General features: G+C 40.5%; 1 protein-coding gene across 3 annotated transcripts in view; it reads right to left on the reverse strand.

Annotated features, from left to right (window-relative positions):
- Positions 1 to 26,165, reverse strand: part of Ankfn1 (ankyrin repeat and fibronectin type III domain containing 1) — a 406,041-nt gene that overhangs the window by 254,875 nt on the left and 125,001 nt on the right. For all 3 annotated transcript variants that reach the window (XM_087202565.1, XM_004859789.3, XM_087202564.1), the window contains exon 2: positions 6,040 to 6,080. The gene's annotated coding sequence lies outside the window, so the exon portion shown is untranslated. The remainder of the gene's footprint in view (positions 1 to 6,039; positions 6,081 to 26,165) is intronic.

Below are 26,165 nucleotides of genomic sequence, written 5' to 3' on the forward strand. Positions count from 1 at the left end.
GATAAATAGTGTATCTATGACATAATTTTGTTGTTTCACTTTTCTCATGCATAAGCATAAGTAGAAATACCAATCACATTTACATAGAAATTATATTCATTATCAATTGCAGGCCTAGGTTAGCTACACATATAAGAAATGAAAATATTCTGTAAGAATCAGTCAGCTATATAGAATTAATTTATAATAAAGAATATGATGTATTTTATTATTATTTGTGAATTCTGTGCTACATGTTCATCAGAAGACTCCTAATGAACATATGTATACATGTATTTACATATATATGCATACACGCCAACATATGGACACACATTCCTGTGTCCTTTTCAGAAGCAGCCTGGAAAGGCTGTGTTGAAATTATGTAGGATATGGAGTGGTTGGAGACATAAGTAATAGACCTGTAATTTAGTAATTTTGGAGTGTTGGGTATACTTAGGAGGGAAGAGGTAAGTGAGGAAGAGAGTAAAGATGAGATTGTTTTATATATGACAGTGGGGAGGAGTTTTGCATAGTTACCACTGAGGAACTCAGGTAAAGATCTTCAGAATATTTTGCTGAGGAATTAATCCATTTCCCTTTGAAGGGCTTCTGCATAAATACACAGTGTGTTTTCATCTTTTTTGTATATTAGTGTTTCTTTTGAATGTACATCTGAACTTAGATGGCTCAATAAGTAGCTAGTTATTTGCAAGCTATGCCAGCATTTTAAGTATGAAATTACTTCTTGGAATTAATATGGGTTTACTGTGAAGTAGTGCCAGACTTGCTTTTGTTCCTCTTTGGTTAGGGTGGTTACACAGCACATCCACATGTCAAGAAAAAACAAAGAAACTCTTAACTACTATTAATTATTGTCATATCACCAGTAGTTTTTCTATATTTTTTACATGGATTAATCATCACAACAACCTTTGAGGCAGACATAAGTGGCTTATTATCACATTTTGTATATTAGGAGCAGACCTAGGGAGATTGTATAACTTATTCCAAAGCACATGGCTAGTCAAGTCTAGTCTGATTAGAATCTAGGCAATCTATGCCTTCGGGTCACACTGTTAGTCATGTCTATAATGGAACAAAGTTGCCAAGCCTTAGCAGGGTCATGTTAAATTAGTCTGCTCCTAAAGGGCACCAATATTAATCAGGTCTCTGCCAGGATGTTGGAAAACTGCCTATCCTCAATTTGTTGATGGATCTAACAAAACTATTTATTGAGCCTCTGGTTGTTTAGAAGAATGCCACAGACACTTCAGGGGAGACAGAGAATAAAACATGGTTCCATCTTTGAGGGGTTTAAAATTCAGATGCTCTCTGTTTTTATCATTCTCAAGTAAAGTCAAGAGGCAAAGCAAATTGGGGCAGGATTTAAAAGAATTCAAATTCAAAAGCTCCTAATAGTTTCCATGAATATTCTGAAGCTAATAAAGTGTTACAGGAATATGTGTAAAGGTTTGCATGTTATTCAAAAGCAAGTACACAAAACTAGAAAAATCTGCTTTTATAACAGCATTTATGTAACTTATCTAGAAGTTTTAGGATTAACCTCGAGACCAAGGTCCTGCTAAAGCTTTTGATATGCTCTTAGGTTATACTACTAGCAGTACATGTGGAATGAGAATTCTGTTTTGTTTTGCTTTACCGCAGAGCTCTATAACGGTCAACCATCCCGGCAGGATCCTTTATAGGTCAGGTTGTAACATTTTAAGGATATTGAAAAAGGCAGTGGGGACAAATGGAAAAGGATCACTTAACCCAGTCATATGAAGGATGGCTGAAGGAATTGGGGATATTTAGCCTGGACAAAGAAGACTCAGAGAGTATATGGGATCAGATTCCAAAATATTTGGAAGGTTGTCATGTGGAAGAGAGTCAGTTCTTCTGAGTAGTTCCAGAAAGCAAAACCAGCACAAACACCTGAAGTCACAAGAAGGTTATCTCAGGTTAGTAATAGACAGGGAATAGGGAGCTATTAAAAAAACGGATACGGGCCCGGGGATTTAGCTCAGTGGTTCTACCACCTGCCCCTCAAGCACAAGAACCTGAGTTTGATCTCTGGTACCAAACCCCCCCCCCCCCCAAAACAAAAAAACCCAAAAAAACAAAAAAACGGATTGGGCCACTCTGTAAGACTGGGAAAGGGCTCCTAGAGAAGGTGTCACAAGGAAGACAGCTTGGGGTGGGCCGTTGAACTGCATTATATTGACAGCATCTTCTAAAATCAAAACTCTATGATTTATGATTCCATAACAGAAACAATTCCCTAAAACTTCAGAACACAGAGACAAAGTAAGATCATATTTTACCCAGTGCAGAATTTGGGGGACTATAATTAACGTATGAGTAGCAATTATCTTTATATTCCTCTAAGAAGCAGTGACATTTAGGTCATGACAAGAGGAGAAATATGTAAACTTTGTGCATAGAAAGCCCACGTACAGTGGGCATTAGCCAAGAGAATCTACTTCGTGGAGAACAGGGGGCTGTTTTGATATAAAAAAAAGTGAACAAAGAAGGAATACAAGGTTAATCCTGGATGCAACTTTAAATCCTTCAGCACAGTGCCTAGCAGCCATAAGAAAGCAAACAAAAGTCTGCAATGCCTTTCCAGAGGCGATGAATAGAAACAGAACAAATCACTGTGGCCCAGATAAATGCTACATCCCTGCACTGCCTGGGGGCCAAACACTTCCTCTGTAAAGGCCATTCCAGCAACCTGAACAAGAGCAAACATTCTGGCACATGGATCTTGAGCTAATTCACACAAACCAAGTAAGTGTAATTGCCAAGTGGACACTTAGAGACAGAATATTTAAAGAAAATCTCACCAGAAGAGGCCTGGAGGAGCCAGTGGAAGAAACTACTCTAGGCTTGTTGAACACAGGAAAAAAAATGAAAAGAGACTGACATTAGAACTCTGACAAGGCTCAGTGGAGAAGCAAGAAGAGCAAGGAGAACAAATCTTTTCCCAGCTGATGAAAGCCCCAGATAAAATCCTAGCCACATCATGCAATTTATTAAAAGTTGTTTCTTCTCTGCAAACCAACCAACTTCCACTAGTCTCTAACATTCTTTCTGACTTATTTTATTAACATATCCTTCTTTTTCTGGAGCACTTAGAGCCCCAGGGAGTCCTTCTCTTCCCCCAGCTCAACCCCACCAAAGGGGTATTGAATGAGAGCCAGGGTGTTCTCTGTGTAAGGAGAAATTGCAAAACCACAAATTGTAGAAAATCGTCACTGCCAAAAATTGAGAGGAACACACAATATCACCATGCCTCTTAAAAAGCAATTGTGCATTTTACAGGTCTCTGGATAGTTCAGGTTTGTTTGGCAGCTTTCACACCCATACCACCCAGAAGATACTGCTCCTCCATCAGAGGCAGTGGTCCTAAAGCATATGTGTAGTTGCACAGAGCCATGCGAAAATAGGTGCAAGTCTGTGCAGGACACTGATTGGGCATAGTGGCGCTCCGTAATCTGCTATTGTACAGTACTGGCTTTAAGGTCCAAAGTTTGTCATTAGGGTTCCAGGGACATCCACAAAACAGGGAGAGCTCAATAACATCATAAGAATCCCTTACAGTTACAGAATACTTTTAGAAGCTAAAATCTTTCCCACACATAATCTTATGTGATTATCACAACCCTTTAAAGGAGGGCAGAAAACTGTTTTCCCAAAATAAAGAAACTTAGAACCTGAGGAGCTAAGTCACAGTCTCCAAAGGGAGCCACTTCCGAAGGAGTGACTGGGGCTTAGGCATGAACCTGCTGAGTTTTGCTCCCCAGTTCCCTCCACAGTCCCTTTCTCTGAGGGCATATCTTCCTGATTTGTCCTTCTCCCATGGGACTGGCACTCTATGTGTTCCCCACATAATTCCAAGACCTTCACTTAGGAAGCCCCCTCCCTTACTACTGGTCTAAGCTTCCTCCAATGGAGTGCCAGCTAGGTCATTTTTCATTGTATTGGTTGTACAGTGCATTTGGTCATAAAGAAAATGCCAGAGAGGCTGAGGTGTTTGACTGCCAGATAGAACCCAAACCATTGCCTGATGAGTTCAGTGCATTTCCGTGACTCCATGGGTCAGACCAATCTTCTACCAGTTGCCTAGAAGTGACCTGGGGAGTTGAACAGACCCATTTTATCTGGGTAGTGTAAAATTCCAGTGTAGGTTTGCGTCTCAGAACATTTACTAATGAAATAGGTCAGTACACATTCTGTATGTCCTTGAGGGCAAACAGGTGAAAGTAAAGTGACCATAATTCAAGCCTTTTAAGATGAAATAGCCCTCCTACCCCTTTACTTACGTTTTTCCAATCTGGGAGGTAAAAAGTGCTTTGAACTGAAATTTTGCTAAAGAGATCTAGTCATATATGTGCTTGTGTTTGCATACAGTGACTCAGAATGCTGCTTTTAATTATCCTTTCCCTAATTTTTACCACGACTATATACTGACCTATTTTAGTATTTAACATTAAATCACTTAAAACAGTAATGAAGTTAGGCAGTGACAATATGATAATGAGTCCCCAAATATGAATACGCAGGAAATAAACACAGGCAGTTTCTCCTGAACACTGCTCCATTAAAAAGGAAGAATATAGTCAAAAGCCAACATTTGTACAAGCAATATATTCATGATAGAACTAGAAAAGGGGGATTGCTCATAAAACCTAACATAGCTTTATTGGTAAAAGCTGCTTGAAATATTCATATCATGCAGGTGTCTTGATTATGCAATAAAAGCCAAACCAATATAATACAGAGCTTGACATTTAAAAAAAAATCCAGTGAGTGCCTAAGACTTTGATATTAAATTTGAATGATTTTGAGAGTGAAGGTCTCTTGTGTTGATGTTTGTATATATGATGTATAGCAATGGGATCAATTTATTCTAGAGAGCAAACAAAAAACTTTGTCCTGGGAAATCAGCAAATATTTTCTTGCAGGTCAGCTGAATGCATGATTTTCTCAGGGACTGAATGATTCAAAAGAGAATTTATTAGAGCATGTATAGAATGTCTAATTCAAGTGAGACCTTTGGATTCTGATAGCTCTGAGAATGTTTAGTTAAAGGATTCAGTGCTTGTTGAATTCAGTGCTTGCAAATTCTTTATGAATCAGAAGCTGAGAGTTGATATAGCTTCTTTAGTTTACCTAGCTCAACCTTGTACCTTTTGGTTGTTGGTCTAGTTATCTGTAGTGACAAGCAACTAACCACCTTTTGAATAGCTGGTATCTTCATACTAACCCTAAATCTATCCTCTGGTATTATCAAATTATTCCCTATATAGATGGAACTTTCATAAATATATACTTATTTATAGGAAGAAATACATGCACATGTATTTGTATTTATATAATTTGACTCAAATCATTCTTCATTTTATTAAAAAGAAAAGCAAAAACTCCATTCAGATCCTAATTTCAAAGGGAGAAATCTAAAATACTCAGAACTCCCAGTTCAGACCTGCTGTGATTTTATTTGGTTTTTCAGAATAGTGGGTATTTGTGATTTGTGCATAGACACTGGGAGTACCAGAGTAAAGAAACATAATGCACAGCAGATTAGTTCTAGAAGGACCACTGGTTTACAGAGTGGAATTATTAAGGTATTATTAAGGTAACACCATACTGTTAAACAAGCGAACAAACAAAAAACCAGTCTGTGACTGCACAATGAGGACCAACTGGGCAGAGTAATAAGTTAGCTCTTTGGGAGATGCCGGATATTCAGATGTTTGATGTCACATGGTCATCATATCTGAAAGAATTTTCCCCTCCTCACTTTTACCTAGGTTTTTAGATGTAATATTGTCACAGTCACCATCCGTTTCAATCTGCTTCCAAAATTGTTTCTAAAATGTTCCGTGATGTTATACAAATGAGCAATGTGAAACATTAGCTTCTAACTGTGACTGCATTTGTTGAGCCAGACTTTAAAAATGCAGCAATGTGAGATAGGAGCCTTAAAGATTAGGAGGTTTTAGGAATTACAGCTGAAAAGGAGATGGCATTTCAAGGAGGCAATATACTTACATTTTGCTGCAACTGAAATGCCTGTCTTTAAAGGGTAGCCTCTGAAAACAAAGAGAGAGAGAAAAAAGAATGTTAAAAATGTTGTGCAATGACCAATTCAAAAATGGAAAAGGCATTGAATTGCTTTCCAAAGTACAGCCCTAGACTGAAAAATAATGAGGAACCTTAGATGAAGATTCACTTATTGGGAGAGTCTTCTTGGGGGTACAGGGAATCATAGCCTACAAAGAAAGCATTTAAATCAACTGTTACATCTCATTGCACCCTCGACTCCATGCCCATGGAAGTCCTAGAATTTCAAGACCCCCTGACCTTTGTCTACCATGTCCAATCCTGGAAATTGGAAGAGGAGTTTTACTGCCTTGTTCAATGGCTCAGTCTCACACCATTCCCTTGCTTCTGGTTCACAATGACACCTTGGTTCACAATGTACCTTGTTCTTGTGGGCCCAGTTCTGACACATTGTTCCACTAAATAAAAGTCCTCTGAGAAATTATAATTTTCTGAATTCATGCTTATTGGGATAAGTGGACACTTTTCTTTTCCAAGAAATAAAAAGCTTTTGTGGGAGGGGAGTATCGAAGGGAGGATGGAAATCAATGCCAAGTTTCTCTTTATTCAAGATGGCAATGAAAGGCAGGAACAATTAGACTGTGCCTCCTTTGGAAGGAATTTGCCAAGTGTGCAGGCAATTTGTTCAGTGTGGCAGCCCACCAGACGATTCAACTTACTTCCAAATCCAGTTTAAAGAAAAATTTATTGTGGATATATCCAAAAAGGCACTTTACAGGGTAGCAGGTTTAATAGGAGATGAAAAGGAAGTCCCTGTGTGTGATCTAAGATTCATGTGGTTCCAGGTCACCTCTAACCTGAAGCATCCCGGTTATATTGTTCTCAGACCTACAGAAAGAGCCACACCACCCACATGGATCTGGATATGTTAGATTGATCACTTCAGTGACTAATGTTTTTCCAGTCTCTCATTTTTTAAAAAATAGTGGTGTGACTTTGGAAAGTTAATTCAATGCTCGAAAATTGATACAGAGAATAATAGTGACTAATTCAAATAATTGCCATAAGGTTAAATAAAATAGTAAATGCAAAATAGTTACATAAAATAGTATCCACAGTGTATACTGTAGATTGTACCAGGAATGTCCTCCAGAGACCCAGAGGTCCAAGGCTCAGAGATTCTTTACAAAGCTCTTTGTAAAGTTGCCTTAGTGGCAGGCTTTTAAGTGATTGTGGGCTTGCAATGAAACGGAGCTGTGGGACTCCAGTCCCTTCATTTCTTTCTCTTTTGCTTCCTGGCCATGAGGTGAGCATGTGTATTCCCCTGCATGAACCCAACCATGAAGTGGTGTCACAGTCCACTGATCATGGACTGAAACCTTTAAAGCTGTGAGCCAACATATACCTTTTCTCTTTATAAGTTCATTATCTCAGCTATTTGTTATAGTACTAGAAAGCTGACTAGCATAGTAGAGACTTGGTAAATGTTACTTGGTATTGTTACTGTTGTTATTGTTATTGTTGTCAGAGGGCCACGTTGGCAAACCAAATTAAGAACATGTAACAGATCTGTGAAATGAGAGTTAGGAAGGTAGCTCTGGAGAGTCTTGCTTGGGTAGGACATCTCTATTCAGTAGTCAAAGCTGTACTGCCATCCCACATTTCTCATCCAGATACCATTTCTCCAATCTTCATTCCTCCAACTGCTGAGCATAACTCTGTCGATATCCACAGTGTAAAAACGCTTAATGTTTTAGCAAACCACCTGGTTCCTCATTTACTATCTGAAAGTATGGGGCTCATAGACAAATTCTCAAGTTAGTAAGTTACTGGGTCCATCAAGAATAGAGATAATCACTCTTTACACGGGTCAGTACTTGGTACATTTTAACTATGAATGAATTTCTTGGATGGATCCTATTGTGTGGCCAGGAAGATGTCCACCTCTAACTGGAAGAAGTTACGAATACTGCTCTGATCATAGGCTGGCATATTCTCCATCACTAGGCCAAATGTATACAAAAATGTATACTGAAAAGTTTTCTGAAATTATTCATCAGCTTCTTTGAGGAACTTGTTGCTAAGAAACAAGTGTAGAACTCTGTCACCTACTGAGAAAAGTTTTTACTACTGCCTCAGATAGTGGGTTCTTTAGCTACAAAAGTATGAACAAAGAAAATCATCTGTTGCTACACAGCTTCCTTGGACAAGAACTCTTCATTTGGGAAACAATTTCACAGCAGTATTATTGATTACTTTGAAAACTACTCAGAGCTGTCCTTGAGACTGCAATGGTACTGATAAATTTCCTGCAAGTACAAAATAAATTAAACAGTTACCAACACTGTGTTGATTTGATTTTACAGACTATAAGGCTACATAAAAACTCATCTTTGCTCTTAAAGCTTATTTCCGTATTAGAAACAGAAAACCACAGACCTTCAAACGATTAACTCATTCACTAAATGCTTGTTGCATGCCTACTATGTTAAGGACTCTGTGTTCTGCCCTAATAATACATGCCTGGCCTTCATGATGAATGTCTGTCTGGTTTTAGAGACAACTTAGATGGTTTGGGGAGATCATATCACAATATAATGCAAAATTACAATGCTGGTCAGTGCGGGGGGGTGGAATTTGGTGACGTACATATAGAGAGGTCAAGTAAGTCACAGGAAGTGTGGGCATAATATCTGGGAAAATTTCACATTTAATGATAATAATAGCTAATACTGCTGTATGCTTAATGGACCAGAAACACCATACTTATACAGGTATTGATTAGTTTATTCCTCTTGACATCCCAAGAGGAGTCTATTTGTACCCAGAGCATGAGTGAAGAAGGCAGATGGGAAACGTGGCACATACCAAACAAAGAACTAACTTTAAGGCTGTGGTCTCCAAACAGAAGGAACTGGCTCCTTTGAGGAATCCAGAGAACAAGGCCACCATTTGCATCATTCTGCACTTATTTTTCCAATCTATTCTTCCATGACATAAGAATATAAGAGATCATAGACATGGCTGTTCTTGTCTCAATCCTGAATAACTTTATTCAGGGAAGCCTTGCCTCTCCCTCTGCCTCAGGGGAGACACGAGGTACTTCTTGGCTCTCTGCCCTCTACCATGCCTTCTCAGTACCATTTGGGCCCCTGTGAAGTGGTACATGGCCAGAGGTTATCATCCTCATATCATGGCGCCTGATTCTGTGGTCTACATGGATCAGACCTTGTTTAAGGCCTTCAGATCCCTAGTTGGGGTCCCTCTTTTGGAATCCATTCTCATACCATGCCTGATGAAGCCTGGGGGTCTATCTTTTTCTCTCAAATTAGGGTCCTAGTGCAGCTGATCTCCAGATCAATATGCTTAATCAGGAGATTCTCAGTACCACCCCCATCTCAAGCTTCACCCTGATTCCTTTGGCTGCTCCCATCTGGTTGTCATCTGTAAACTCTGTAAACTACAGTTGATTATTAGAAAATAAGATCACTTGTTAATTTCTGAATATCCTAGGATGATCGAAGTATCTGATTGAGTTGTCTGCTATTTGATATTTTTATGATTTGTAAGAAGTTGCAACAATATAAGAATAACTGTTTGTATAATGAAACACATGGCGTCAAATCTTCAAAACATCTCTTCCTGTTTAAAGCTAATTCCTATACATCCAAGGTTATGATTTTTGAGATGAAGTGTCTACCCCCTTCTTATTCTGAATATTGAATTATATTTTATGTTAATTTTACATATTTGCTTAATGCTGCAGTAGGAGTTGCTGTTCTCTATTCCACTGATACCCAAGAGTGTCAGGAATCAATAGTTTTAAACTATCTGGGAAATTGAGAATGTATTGATAAAGATTTTATATAAGGTAGTATGTATATGCCACTTATCAGATAAATATTATTTATGAATGGTGAATATCCTTTTCTCTCTGCTCAAATGTTTTCTAAAATCTAAAACTGTGTGTGGAAGGCACAGGAGTCTGATGTTGAGAATTCTGAGTGCAGAGGTAGTAGAATGAGAGGGTAAAGAGCTCCACCTCAGTTCTACCACTGACCTCGAGTGTGATCTCCAGCCAGTTATTTAACCTAAGTCCCAAGCCTTCACCTGTAAAAGAGAAATAAGAGTAGCACTGCATGTCTCCTATGATTATTCTGCTTCTTGGAGGATGTAATGCAGACAAAGCACTGGGCAGAGAGCCAGCCCAGCCTTAATGCTTAGCATGCGATAGTTATGGCTGACTTTATTAAAGTCCAAACAGATAGAATTGTATCCTTCATTTGAATGAGAATATTTTGCACTCATTCCTTAAATAATCCTGAGAAGGGCACATGGCACCTCCAGCATCTGACTTTGGCTCTACTTTGACTTACTGTGGGCTCTACTTTTACAAGTCATATCAGGATTATTCACTGTTTTGCTCACAGTAGCATTTAAGCTTCCTCTACTATTTCCCAATCATTGCTAGTGTTTTGAGAATTTTATAAACATTTCCAATTGCTTCTCTAATGATACAGGAATTTTACTGTTTTTCTTCCCTCCCCCTCCCTTCCCTTCACCTGTCTTCTCCTCCCCTCTCCCCCTCCCCCTCTCCTCCCCCTCCCCTCCCCTCCCCTCCCCTCCCCTCCTCTCCTCTCCTCTCCTCTCCTCTCCTTTCCTTTTCTTTTTTTCCTGTAGTCTTGCTGTGCCTTTGCCCAGACCTTGGTATAGTTTAACTGCTTTACCATGTTTACTTATAAATGGCTTCTTGTATTTTGATTTATTTCTAGATTTTTGATGGTTAAATAGTTTTTTAATTTAAATAAACAATTTTCTTACAGGATTTTGGAAAATAAAGAAAACATTAATGTGAAATAAAGAACTCAGAACCATACAGATTCATTCTGAAGTACACAAGGACGTGAAAGCCTGTCTCAGTATTCCAGCCTTCCCCCCAGAGGCAATGACTGTTAACGGTGCACCAGGGCATCATTCTTAATTGTTTTTATGCTTATGAAAGCACAAATACATACATAAACCTTTATACATACACATGTCTATCATTAAAATTTTTTCAACAAAAGCAAGGTCATGCTATATAATTTTCTATAATATGCTTTTATTCTCTTAATGATATTTTTGTGGACATACATTCCAAATCACTATATGCAGATTTCCTCATTCGTTGTAGTGGCTAAATAAGAACCCATTTATGGGTGAGTCCTAATTTATTTAATCCATCCCATATTGATGAGCACTTGAGTTTTTTGTGATTTTTTTGCTAATACAATCAGCTTTTAATGATCAGAGCATTTTGAACATTTGCTTTTAGATTTATGGTTCTTCTACTATTGGGCAGTTCTTAGAATTGTGAGTACTTTATACACAGCTTTCTATTAAAGAGACCAAATCATTCCTCAAGAAGTTTGAACCAATTTGCCTCTATCAATAATAGGATCTATCCTCTATATGTCTCTTTTACTGGGCATGCATAATTTTGTAATTGAATTTTTCTTCTCTGTGTGATTGTCTTCCATCTGAACTTCCAGATATCTTATTAGGTATTTTTGAGTTCCAAGATTTGTTTCTTTTTCTCAGATTGCTCTTTTGTAATTATTTCCCTAGTCTCTCTAGGAATTTGCATTAGATTCATTTAGAGTTTTTCTTCTTCTTCCTCTTACCCTTCTAATTCTCCTTCCCCACTTCCTCCTCCTTGTTCCTTCTCCTCCACCTTTGATGGCTACATCACCTGTTGTTCTTTTCTCCTGCAAACCACTGAGTCATTTCCAATGCTTTGTGCATCATCTCTCCCCCGCTGCTACTTGTCTGCACACTCCCAGATCTTTCTGATCAATCAAGGGGTAAGAGATCTTTGGCACATAGTCAGGCGGGCTGTTGGGGACTCCTAAGTAGTAATAGGTCTGCCAGGTGTGAGAGATAAGGAATCTTTTCCTTCCTATAGGCTATGAAACCCCCAACTGAATGGGGTAGCATTTGCCCAGGGTCCTTTGTTCAAATGCACAGTGTAACAATTCTCTTCAAGTTATATGTAGAGGGAGCTATTTGCATTCCTCCCCAGGCATACATACAAAGTAGGCAGTGCTGCTGAGAACATCCGCTCGGCCAGTGCTTCTTACACTTGAATGCACCCTCTGATTACTGGGAATCTTGTTAAAAATCAGAGTCTGATTCAAGAATGGGATTGGGGATTTCTTACTGATGATTCTGATGCTGTTGGTCCATGAACCACACTTTGAGGAGCAAGGCTGTTGGCTCCATGAGCTGGGTCCCTTATGTCTCCTGTTTCCTAAGAGGCAGCATCTTCCCAGGCTGCAGAGACCTCACCCTCCCCAGTCCTGTAAACAATGGTGTCCAGAAGCTGCCCACCGGGAGCCACACTGGCACCATCTCCAAGGATCTGTGAGCCCACATGTCTGGGATTCCCCCTGAACTACAGCCAAATGTAGGCGAAGCTTCCCCCATCAGCAGGTAGCTGTTTTACAGACCACTTTGTCATCACTGCAGAGAGCTGGCAGAGAGGGTTACTGGAGTGCCCCCTTGGAATTTACATCCACACTTTCAACACTTCAAATTATATTCAGACTTCTATATGTCTTGATTTCTGGAAGAATATTTGAATGTATTTTCTATCACTTGGGTTATTGTTGGTATAGGTATACGTGTACTACCACTGAATTTGTAAAATAAGCTGTATGATTTACTGTACATCATCACGTATGCTTCTCTCATCTTTAATGAATCACGATGGAACTTTTTAGTGCCCTTTCATTTTCCTTATAAATTCTCATAACTTAGCCACTGGTTATCATTTTCAGGTTTTTCACGGACAGACTACATATGATGTAGAAATAAGATATATATTTATCTATTTCAATGCATTTTGTTTTTGTTCCCATTGGATTAATACAGCTTTAGAGTAAACATATTGTTTCATTATCTGCATTGACTGATTTCAGTATTTATGGGTGCCCTTTTCTCCAGGTATTGAAGTAGTGTATCCAATCAGAGGTGGATTCACGTTTGAGAGGCCTGCATTCTGCTCTGGAGCACCTTGTAGATGTTTTTAAGGTCATGCAGTGTTTCCCATTAGTCTTCTCATATGTTTCTCACTTCACCTTGTGAAGACAAAAAGCAGGTCTAGCAGCACCCCCAGGGAGGAGGGGTGGAAAGCAGACCTGGTGAGCTTGGACACACATCCCCAAATCACATGAAAAGGGATTTGAACTAGAATACAAATTTTCTGATTTCAGTGTTAGTGCCTCTCCAAGTCATTTTGGATTTGAGCTCAATATTTAAACAATTAGAGCCTCTTATGACCCCTACTGAACTGTTCTGATAGTTTGTACTGGTTTTAAGTGGCCACTACTGGGGCAGAAAATGACCCCAGAAAACTTACAATGGATGAATTCCTTAACTATGGCCTTCTCAAAAATAGAACACAAAGGACTAGTAACAAATCCAAAACTAACTCCTAAAACAGTAAAGAAATTTACATGCCAATGCTAAGTTGACATGCCAGTCCAAGCATAGACCCTCACCTTTGAGATAAGAATATTATGAAATCTGCCTAAACTACATATTGTGCACATGTATTAGTATATTACATTGTACCCCATAAACAAGAATAATTGCTATTTCAATTAAATTTTTTTAAAGAGAGAAATTCATTTCAGCATGGTGCTCTCAGAAAATAAATTAGTACTATAAATTATGTTCTGTCTTGGATATGAAGATATTTTGGCAAAACAATTTTATTGCACACGGCCTTTAAATAATATATGTTAATGGCCAGTAGCAGTAAACTAGATGGTCCTTTTTTTCTCCAGGGATGTATTTTTTATCAAATACATATCAGACAGTTAAAATGTGTTCTAGGTATTGGGCGTGTGACACTGATGAAAATAATGTGACTATTTTATCACCAAGGCATTTGCCACTATTCAGCTGCATAAGAGACCAATTAGGAAACATCTCCGTAATTGTAGATATATGTGTGATAAGTACAATGAGAAAGCTACGCCTACCATAAGAGAAGTTCTCCTAAATAAAACTGGGCAGATTTCTTTTAAAGGAGGATAATAATGAGTTTGGAGAAAAAAAGAAAAATGTCTGAGTTTGGGAAAGGCCAAATTGAAAATAGGTAAGCAGCTATTCCTGAGGCAATTTTTTTCAGAATATTTAATATTTCAATATTCATTATAGATTCCAAGGAGAGAGAATGTTCCAAATTTATGTGACCAAAGAATCATTCTTGCCAAGCATTTTGAGGGATACACACGGAGAACAATGGCCTTGGTGATTCAAGGAAGCTCCTTCAGAGCAGTGACATTTCACAATGAATTGGTGTGGGCAATAAGAAGAGGAGGGAAAGGGCACTTCCCATAGAGAAGAATACATGCAAAGGCCCTGAGACAGGACGTGTGCCAAGGCAACACAGTAGCTGGACCAAACAATTCTACATGGAAGAGAGAGGAGAGGTGGGATAAGCAAGGGTTAGATCATCCCAGCCAGGAAAAGAGTTGGGCATTATTCTGAAAGTCATAAAAGACATTTCCAGTTTTCTAAAATAGAGAATAACTGTAAATGGATTTGCACAGCCCGGGATTGACAGAGGTCATCCTGGAGAAAGGAAGAGTAGTCAGGAGTGATTGAACTAACCCAGAGTTCGGTGTTGAGGGAATGAACTAGAGGAGAGAAATGAAAGGTGCAGGACAGGAGGCTAAGGATGAAGAGTCTGCAGGGCCAGATGACTTGGAGGATATGGGCAGGGAATTGGTTGATTGCTGGGCATGGGGTGGGTGATGCTGTCTCCCACAGAGATGGACAGCAGGGGTGGAGGAGCAGATTGGATTGGATTGGACCTAATCACTGGCTAGGAGGTAGAATTCAGGAGAGAAGAGAGAGAGTTCTGAGCTGAAGCAGTAGCAAAGCAGTTTTAACCATGTTGAATTTGAGAATCACTGGGACATGTCAGGGCTGAAGTCCTAACTGGAATATTTCACGGTTTGATGATATCTTGTAGCTTCATCTATGTTGTTGCAAATGTTAAAATTTTCTATTTTAAGGCTGACAGATGCACCACTTTTTTTGTGGTGGTAGTACTGGGCATTGAACCCCAGGCCTTATTGAGCTACATCCCACCCCTGTTAATTTTTTAAAAATTTTTGATAAGATTTCCACAAGTTTCCCAGGCAGGACTTGAACCTGTGATCCCTCTGCCTCAGCCTCCGTACTGTATGAATGAGAATTTTTCAATTACAAAATTGGCCTAGACTTTGACTACATGGTGGGAGAGTAAATTCTCCTGCAGAAGAAAGTGAGAGGGATGGAATTCCTAAAGCACTCTAAGGAGAGCTTGTTGAGCAATGAAGAAGCAGAGTTCTTGATGACTGGCCCTTTAATGACTGGGAGGCTTAATAATGAATTCTAAATGATGTACTTTTCTGTAGTGTAAGATTCCCCAGTGTTCTGAAGTCTAGAAGTAGGACCTTCTCCCGAACATGGCCTGGAGAAGGTTCTCTCTCAGGCTTTTGTAGAGATTTTAAATGTTTTGCATAAACTTCTAAGGTTTGTCTTCACCATTATTATCTTCTACTCTCTCTTCTTGTAGTGTCTTTTTCTTCTTCATTTTTGCACATTGTACGATAAAAACTTCCCCAGAAAATAATTTCTTTGACTGGAGTCACTGCTAAGCTTTACTGTCCTGTGGGATGCTGAATTTCTGGTCTAGGAAGCCAGAGAGACTGGTCATGGGCAGAATTTTGCCTATAGAGTGACCTCGTTAACAGCATGGAGTCCTCTGACCTGATGTCTCCCTTTAAATACAGGGCAACTGAGGCACAGAGGGCCTGTGTACCATGTTTAGGAACATGGATATTTTGGTTCCTAGTTATGCACCTTTTCTAGCAGCGCACAGTGTCTGCAGATGAACTGACATTAGAATTTTGAAAAGCTGCACCAGCAGCTTCAAGGCAATAGCCATGCTAGAATAAAAAAGCCATATAAAAACTGTTTGACTAAAGGTTCACTCCCAGGTTGTCTTGAAGTTTTAGTAATATTCCAATTGTTCCTTTATGGTATGGCATTACTAAGATGTGGGTCAGAATGTTTTCAAATTTCAAATGTTTCTTTTCCCATTTCTATCTCTGTCAGCAGACAATACAGATCCATAGCAACCTTTCATGTCTCACAGGCAACTGTCCAAACTTTACAATTAAATAATGAATTTCTGAGGATTAATTATTCAAATATCAAAGTGATGTTTTTGGGCAAGAAACAGTATCCTTCTAATCTGCAGTAGATAATATGAAAGCTGATCAGTGGCCCAGGTTTGCACATCTAGCCATCAAGCTTAATGGAACATTTCCTTTGAAGTCACTTACACTTAGGAAGTCCACATACATAAAATCTAAACACACACACACACACACACACACGGAGAGAGAAATTCTTTTTCACAGAAGCTGAGCTGATCTCAGTTGAGGGTTTCCTAAACTCCTTCCAATGGGAGAACAAATGGTTTGGATTTTGTAGGAATAGGAGCATGAACCCAGGCATCGTATTTCTTATCTTTTTATCTTCTACAGTGTCTAGCAGAATATCTACATGCAGTGGCTGTCAACACAAAGCAGTTAAAAGAATGAATCTCTGGGCATCTTCATCAACAGATTCCCATACCACCATTGCTTCTTTTACCAATACCTGTGCTCAGAAGTGGCCAGAGAACTTGTGGAGCTCAGTGCAAAAATGAAAAAGTGGGGTCCCTTGCTCTAAAATTCTTCAGAAAATTCAGAATTTCAGGATAGTGACAGCAAAGCATAAAACTGGACACAGGGACTGTGTGTGACTATGTGTGTGCATGTGTAGGAGCTGTTGGCCCTGCCTGCCCAGCCAGTTTGCTAGCTTCTGATTCCTTCATCTGCACAAATAAAACTACATTGGGGAGTTCCTTGGCTTCTCTTCCCTGTCTTCAGACCCCTTTTCCTTAGGTCCAGTCCCTCCTTCCTCTTTGACTTGCCCCTTCCATTATGTTTTCTGGACATCTGCCCTAAGTTCAGCTGCCTAGCCTATGTTTTAGCCTTCTCAGTCCATCTGGTCATCTTAATGGAAATGGATTTCCCACCCAGTAAGCCAGCATGGTAGGTGCTATTATCTTCCGATTTCACAGATGAGGAAAGCAGGTAAGGGGCACACAGAGAGGTTAAATACATTGGCCAAAGTCACAGCTAGTAAGTGGTAGATTGAGGGTCCGAATCCAGGCAGTGTGGCACCCTTACTCCTAAAAGCTACACTCCGCTGCTAGACGTGACTATCACAGGCAGTGCAAAAGGTTCCACTTCCTGGACTTGTACAGAGTCCAACTGATGTTGCTAAACAATGTGAGCCTCTGGCAAGGGCAGCAGCTTTGAGACAAGCATAATGGATGGCAATCAGTGAACATGAGCATCACAGGAGAAGTCCTTGCTCATATGTATGTATTAGGAAAGCTGTTGGACCTCCTCCAGTTATATGGGATAGGAAGTTGTTTTATTGGACTTGTTTAAGAAAAGTAAGAGTCATTATCTCAAAGACTAGAGGCCTTTGGACTTTTCTGTTACAATATCAATACACCTTGCTCGACATCATTGTTTAATAGCTGCACACTGTTTCTCTGCACATTAGTCCACTTTCTCACAGAGAACCACAGCACTGGATAATGGCAAGGATTGGGAGAGAAAGGCTGGTGATAAGAAGCGAGTCAAGTATTGGAGAGGATAAAGAGAATGAAGGCTGAGTAGCAGCCTTTGAGTTTGGTGAGAGCAGGTCAGAAGAAACCTTACAGAAAGATAATTCTGCAGAGTTTTCAGAGGGGACTCTGGAGTAGACAAAATGAGGAGTTCATGGGACCTGCAGAGAAGAGATGAGGTACACACTAGCATGCGTTTTGCTCCCCACGTATGTGCAAGGCATATGTACTACTTAATGTAAACCTCGTCATCTGTGTGGTGGGGAGCGTCAATCTACTTTCCTATACACAGGAGAATGAAATCTCACTGAAGGAAGCATCTCAGGCCAGGGTGAGTGTTCATCTGTTTGTGGAACTGGCTCTTTCTCTTCGACACATTTTGGCTTAGCAAGGCCACAGCCTTCCTGTGAAGCTTTCCTCAATGCCTTCCACCCCAGCCCCTGACATCCCAGACAGGGATCATCACTCTCTGCACCTGGGATTTATCCTTATTCATGCATCATCACTGACCCTAAAGTGTTCTGCTAAAACAGCTTTGCAACAGGGATGTGCGAAGAACTGTCCCTGCAGGTTTGATGGTATGCGTTGGACAGACTGCTGCACGTTTCTGTGAATTCTAACACATGCCAGTGGTGCTTCTGCTCCCAAATAGATGCTGCTTTGTATTAATATTAAAAAATGTTTTAGGCTCTTTACTGTGGCAATGACCCAGTGCATCTCTCACAAACGCATCTGGACTAAAAGACACCCTGTCCTTATACCCTCTGCCACACCACTGCCTGGCGCACTGGGGACTGGAGACTCCATCTGGAGCACGTAGTCTACATGAATGATGTTCTACTCTTATGCCTCAGGCACAGTATTATCCTTGGCCTATGGGATGCTTAACTGAACTGAGGTGACACCAAGGAATTTTAGTGAACGCTAGAAAGCCATGAGTTTATTGCCTTAGCAACAGCTGTTGGAGTTAGAGTTACCTAGGTTGAAATCCCAAGTTATTTACTTCAGCCTCGGTTTGATCTGTAAACCAGAGATCAGATCAGCCTGCCCCCAGGGCTGCTGGAAAGGTTAAACGCGTTACTCTGTGGCAGCACCTGTCACATAGCAAAGCTTTCTGGAAGCAGGAGTGAACAGATGGCCTGAGGAGTCCAGGTGGGAAGAAGAGGTGTTGCTCCTGCCCATGTGCTCCGTGTGTTGTGTTCTCCCACCACCGTGATGGATAGTGGTGGAGTGAGAATGCCTGGTTTCTCTCCTCACCCCCTCACTTCCTGCTCTGTCCAACAGGAGATTGTCCGCTTAGACTGTGGGAAGCCAGCTGTCCCCTGGGAAGAATTCTATGCACCAGGGCGTTCCTGGTTTCAGCCTCTGTTCCTGTGTGTGTGAAGTTCTGGGTTCCTGTGCTAATGCTCAAGTTCAGGTGCCTGGTCTCCTGGCGCCAGGCCTCAGCCTATGATTGGAGGGAGAGCTGTGCAGGTCTGGCAGCAGCTCCAGCCCCTTGGTTTGGAGAAAGGCAGTCAGAATCCCTGCTTTGCCTGCTGCAGGGAAATTTCCCAGCTTTGGTGTTTTGGGAAATCACTGGACACTCTCTGGCTATCAGTAAAGTTGGCCCTTCAATTCATACAGTGAATAAAGGGATGGGGGTTTGTATTAACAGGTTAGGACACTGCCTGGAAACCTTAAGAATAAAGAAAAAGAGCTAGGATGTGAGGCCATGGATCTTGCGCCGTTATTGTGCTCAGATTAGTATGGATGGCAGGCCAACCTGTGCTTCCTACTTGCCCCAAGGGCAATGTCTTGCGGTAAATGTGCTGTGCTCAGCTTAAGGAATGATAAACTTTATCAACTTTAAGTATTTTAATGATTCCTATTAGAAAATCACAGGGACCTTTACTTCTCTGAAACAGGACAAGCACAAGAGAAAACAAATTTCACAATGGTGGGGAAGACATGGACAGAAACATACTTTGAAGTTGTGGAGAGAGGTTGCATCTGAGAAAGGACTATGAGGAGGAGATGGTAATTGCTAGTCTGAGAGAAAAGAGATTAGTGACCAAGAGACTCTGACATGTCTTGGTATTCCAAGACCAGTTCAGATTTGATGCACTGTAATAGAAAAGATGTCAAGCAAAATTAGACTGACACCGCTAACCCATTGCAGAAGTGTGAAAGAAATTTTAACATGCTATAGATATGAAAATCAACGAAGTAGGGAATTGCTTTAATGAGTACCACATGAGAAAACAGAACGAATTGGGTTTGAAAAAATCAGAAATTTTCCTTTGAAATGATGGCTACAGTATCACTTTCCATTATAAATGAAGAATATAAACACATTGTCCAAAATACACATTGTCAAGTGAATTTGAACAAAAATATTTTACCTTTCTGTCAGTTGAGTAGAATAAGTTTAGATTTTAATTTAAGCACCAAGGAAAAGGATCTAATGGTTTACGAGCAGCTTTGCAGGGAGCAGAAATGATAAAAATTGCAAACAGATGATATGTAAATAAATATTTGCATCAAGTGGTATAAATATTTAGAAGTGCTGACAACTCCCAATTATTTTGTTTTAATTGGTTCACATAGAAGCTAATTTTTGACAACTGTGCTTGGCCAATTAAGACTTCAGTAGCTGAGCTGAGGACTTTGATCTTAAGAGTACTTTGGGGGAACATGTCTGGGTAATCACCTCTTTGTACCTCAGAGAAATAAACTCTTCATTCAGTCATGAAAACACCAGGCTTTCCAAGCTTCCTCCTCAGCCAAGGGAATCTTGTTCTAGGAGAGTGGAACCAGAAAGGCTGTAATACTAACCTGTGAACACCAGTGGTACTGGGATTAGAGATGGGCAGCAGAAAAAGGGACAAAACTCATAGAAAGTTTCTAGATACTGATGAAATGTCTAGGGTATGATAGTGGCTTCCAGTCAATAATGTCTAGTGAAAAATGCCTGGTTTCTAAAAGGGACAACTTAGATACCATTTTAGAGAAGAAAGCAGGCACAGTTAAGCTGCATTGTTGACTCAATCAACTTGAGAGCCACCTGGGGGATTAGCAAAGCCGAGTTCTGAGTGTGTTTGGATGGGAGATGGAGGTAAACCTCGAAGTCTGTATATCTGGTCCTTGGCCCCTTTCTATCTGCCACTGCCCCTAGCTCTGTTTCCCAGCCACCATGGACTAAGCAGCTTTGCTCCATCATGCTCTTTGGCCGAGATGTCCCTTTCTTAGAGCCAGCTGAACACGGGCTGGAACCTCCGAAACTGTGATCCAAAAATAAATTTGTCTTTCTTTAAGTTTCGGGTGTCAGACAGTTTGTCCTGGGATTGGGAATGCTGACCAACACACTTGCCTATCTGTTGTATCCCACCCTCACCCCCCGCATTTATATCGCTTTGTTAATTATGTATTTTTATTAGAAAAAAATCCATTTATATTATTTCTGATTTGCATTCTAAACCAATGTCTAGCTTTTACTGAGCCTCATAATAGTCTCCTGTACTCTTTGCTATCTCTGACTCTTTTCTGGGCACGTGGAAAAATGCTTTTCTGGTTGCTGTGTGGATGAAGGAAGTCACATGACTAGCTCCAGCCAATGAATTGAGAGCAAACATGAGGATCAGAAAGTCACTTTCTTGCCAGCTCACTTACTTGACAACTCAGATCCCTTGATGGCTCTTTTTGCCTTCTGGTATGGCATCCCTAAGGTTCAAGATAGCGGCTGTTCCCTCAGCCTGGATTCCTGAGTGACCGTGATGAAAGGGACTCCCACAGTCTTTGATACTGATGTGGGGTGATTAAGCCACTTTGAACCAAGCCCTATGTCAGCTGCTAAGGGAGATATAAAATATTTTGTTCCTATCCTAAGAAATACTCAATTTAGTGGTAAAGATGAGATATTAAAAACGGTTATGTAAGATGAGATGTTTCCAGTTGGTAAATAGTTCAGGTCAACAGTAGGAACGATGTCACGAGGTGTCATAGGACTAGAAGGCAAATGGGGATCAGGCAGTGGCAAGTGAGAGGACAGGTGGCCATCTAGGGAGGATGATCTGGGGGGAAATGTACACTGGGAAGGATTGTAACTGTGGGCTGAGGAATTTGGATGGTTAAAAAAGAGGGTAATAAGATTTCAGGTAAGAAAAATGGGATCAGCAAAAGCAAGTTTGTAAGAAAGTACATTTTCAGGAGATGTCAAATAAACCAGTGTTACTGACATCAAGATTTATTTAGAAAGTATTAAGTTGACCTGCAAATGCCAAGCATGATGAGCCCACTACTTCACTCACTCATTCAGCAAAGGTTGATTGAGGATCTAATATAAGGTCATTGGTGAAAGAAACAGTATAAAGCTCTGTCCTCACAGCAAGTTCATTCTAGTGGAGTTGAGCACGTTGCCAGATGCAGGAGTTTGGGCTGTACATGATAGGGAGGGGGAGCCACTGAAATTGACATAGTCAGAGAGTGACTTTGTCATGGTGGTATCTCAGCATAATGAAGCTGAATGTGGTAGGTTGGGTGGCGTGGACACTGGCCTCAGAGACCCATGTCCTAGAGACCAGGAGTGATCACTGAGGAGTGAGAGCGTCTAGTCAGTCTGGGGCAAGCAGAGCAGACCCTTGGGTGAGCATGACCAGCACAGAGGAAGTGAATGGGCCTGGGGGATACACAAGGACAGGCGGTGCCTTCCTCATGCCTCCACTGTACACGTGCAGCTCCAGCGCAGATGCCCAGGTGCATGTTCTTCCTGGAGAACTCATACCTGGGAGATGTGAAATGATGACATAAAATAAGTAGTTTGTCCCTTGGCAACTCAAGAGAGACAATTTATATCATGGTAAGACTAGAGAGAGAGAATGTTCATCAAGGACCTGGATGCCTTCTGTGTTTCTAAAGTCTTTCCTTCATAATAAATGTGCAAAGGCAGTTTTCCCTTCAGAATGAAAGAATAATATGTTTTCTATTAACAGAACATCTAGATGCCATAGAAATATAAGGAAAAAGGCAATGGTAATAACTCCAAATCCCTGACTTAGAAGTCATAATTGCTGCTATTTTAGTTACTGTTTCACCTAATATTTTTGCATGTCTGACAGATGTCTATTTTTTAGAACACAATTATAAATGCAGGGATTTTTTTCAGTTTTAATTTCTGTCCTTTGCACATGATATGAGCATTCCTTTACATCATTAAATTTTTTTTCAAAACTCTGATTCTGAACCGTTACATAACATCTCAGCATATGGACATTGTGTTCTTTCTTTTTGTTCTTTTTCTTTTTGTATTATAAAGAAAGTACAATGTAAGTTTCTATACAAATCCGTGTTCTTTCATTATGAGTCCCTGGATCTGGACTGATGAAACCAAGGGCATCTTTTTCAGAGAAGCCGAGATATTTACTTTTCCTGAAAGATGTTCAGGGCTCAGGAAATTTAGAGGTGGGTGCCGTGGGGCCCAGCAGGGGGATGAGACCAGCAAGACACAGCCAGGAAGGGCTTATTGACATCATCACAGATAAACAGGAGAACTGAGAGAGCCGAAGGGTTACGATGATAGGAGAAGAAACGTCCTCAATGCCCGCTAAGCAGTGGCGAAGGAAAGAAGACCTCTGTTAGTGCGCTCTGGTCTTTCAGAAGGATTATGCTGGTGACCGTACGAGGGCCCTCCAGACCACAGCCAGGGAAATCAGGAGAACCCAGCTCTGGACTGGACAGCTGAAGAGGAGAAGGGGTAACTGTAAGTCTTCAAGGTGGTGCTGCCACTGTTTGTATAATTCCCTTGGTGTGTCCTGAGGGTTAGCTGTTTCCATGTGCTCAGATCCACTTCTAACTCTTCCCCTGCTCTGCTTTATATCATAGGGAAATGCTCTTTCCAGGATCCTTTACCTTCTAACTCCTTGCTATGCATGAACAAGGGAAGGGGTTGTGAAAATACTAAAGGACTGAAGAGGGAAGACAGAGGAAAACAGGGCTCTGCCCCCTTGTTCACTGCCTTCGGAGGAATCTCTGGTAGTGGCAGGTTCTCCTATGTGCTTTAGCTTCCCCAGGACATGTCCTCCCTTCCTGGTCTCAAAGCCAACTGAATATTTATTTCTCCCTCCAGTTCGGGAGTGGTAGCTGTTTTCTGCTATTGGCAATTCATGTGTTAATTTAATCTCTTAGTTAGCCTTTTAGTAGCTTTATACCTATGAAAGCCATCCTATCTATTAATTCTCTGTTAAAAACCCTTCAGCAGTTTTTCCCCATTGCAGCTGATATGAATAAAACATTAAGTAATAACTGCCGCAGATCTACAGAGAATTAGAAATCTTGGCTAGCTAATATTTTGCTTTCCACAAATAACTTTGTATTAACAAAAAAATCTCATTAGTTCTTACATCTTGCAGGAAATCTTTGTAAAAGGTATAAATACATTTTTCTATCTTATTGGTAATTTAATCAATAAACACTTATAAAGGGTATATTGCATGTCAGACACTATGCTGGACCTTTCTTGGAGGCTATGGTTTGATAAGGAAAGTAGATATTAATCAGATAATCAGACCTAGAGATATGGATTTGTGATGATGATGAGAGAAGAAGGTAAGACTATGGAACTCTGCCTCAGTTCATGACAGGGTGGTCTACTGAGAGCTGAGAACCAGAGCGAAACAGAGCTGAACAATGAGTAGGGTTAACCAGAAGAGAAGCGGGGGTCGTTTTCCAGGCAGAAGAATAATCTGTGTGAAGGCTTGAGGATGGGAGAAGGAATGGTGGATTTGAGGAGTCTTGTGGATGTGGCAGAGGAAGTGCTGGAGAGGTAGGTGTGCAGGAGTTGGTAGGTTCCACTGAGCACTGTTCACTTTATACTAAAAGGAACAGGAAGAGCATGAAGGCATTTGGGCAACAGTAGCGGCGGAAGGCTGTAATGTGGTGACATGATCATGCACTTTTAGGAAGGGTCACAGTTGAGGGGTGGAGAGATTGGCAGAGGGCCTCACAGTGAATGCAGTTAGATCTGCTGGAAGGCAACTACAGTGGTCAAACTCACTGCCTGGTGCTACGATAGAGAGAAGCAAGAAGCACAGTGCATACAACAGAATTTAATCTTTTTATATAATGTTTCAGAATCTTTCCACGAACTCAGATCACCAATGTGACAATCTTTTCCCATTAGATGAGGCTGTGGCTATAGAAGATGGGGATGGCTTTAGCTAATAGTTTTTCTCCTTTCCATCAAATAAGAATCAAGTTTGAAAATCGAGTGTTGGTTGCTTCAGATGTTAGTCTCTATACAAGTGTTTACTCATGTCCTCTCAGGCAACCTGTACCTAGATACTGTTTTATAATAACATATATTAAAGCAGGATTGGACACTGGCCTCAAAGACTGTTGTCTTAGTTACTTTCTCATAACTGAGACAAAATACCTGATACCCACAAGTTAAAGAAGCAAAGGTTTATTTTAGATCACAGATGGTAGAGATTTCAGTCCATAGTTGGCTGACTCCAAGGAGGGGGAGCATGGCAGGGGTATGACAAAGGAGAAACAGTCTGTGGCATGGCAGACAGGAAGCAGCAGCCTTCCTTTCTGCTTTCCCCTTTATTCCATCCAGGCTACAAGCCTATTGGTTGGTGCCACCCACGCCCAATGTGGGTCTTCCCTCTTTGGTAAATCCATCACCCACACCCAGAACTATGCTAAACCAATCAGTGGGCTAATCCAATATCACAAACTCATGATCCAGTCACTCCCCAAAGCCTCACCTATGAGCACAGGAGGCTTTGATGGGCTATCTAGATATAAGCCGTAACAACTGTCTAGCCCAAAGATGTTCAGTATTCAATAAAGTTCCATTAGGGACCACTCAGAAGCATGAAGAGAAGTAGTACCAAGGGTCCTTTTTGTACTGGTACATGTTTGCAGTACATGCATCTTATAATTATCTTAGGGAATTAGTGCATGTACATAATACAGCTGGTTTCCTTTTTTAATCCCCTTCTGCTTCCAGCCTCCGACCCCCAGAATGAACATATACTTCACAGAGGAAGAAGTACAAATGGTTAACAAATATACGAAAAAATGTTCAACATCTCTGGCCATTAGAGAAATGCAAATTAAAACAACATTAGGTTTCCATCTTACATCTTTTTCAACAGAATACTTCTACCTTAATCTATAGTTATTGGGATTCTATATAGTATTTCACTTTTAAAAGGCTCTACCAAAAAATATTTAAGAACAATGCCTCTTTTTAGAGATAAGGAAACTAGGGTCAGGAAAGTGAAGCTGATTTATCTGTGGTCAAGTAGTCAATTCATGGTAGAGTCATAATTAGACTTAGGATTTCCTGACTTTTTCAATTCTCATGGCTTTTTCTAATAACTAAAGATAAAGTGATTCATTCACT

This window comes from Heterocephalus glaber, unplaced genomic scaffold (assembly GCF_053883595.1).
Source record: "Heterocephalus glaber isolate CG9 unplaced genomic scaffold, H.glaber_assembly_v1.0 deba00001773, whole genome shotgun sequence".
NCBI classification, from domain to species: domain Eukaryota; kingdom Metazoa; phylum Chordata; class Mammalia; order Rodentia; family Bathyergidae; genus Heterocephalus; species Heterocephalus glaber.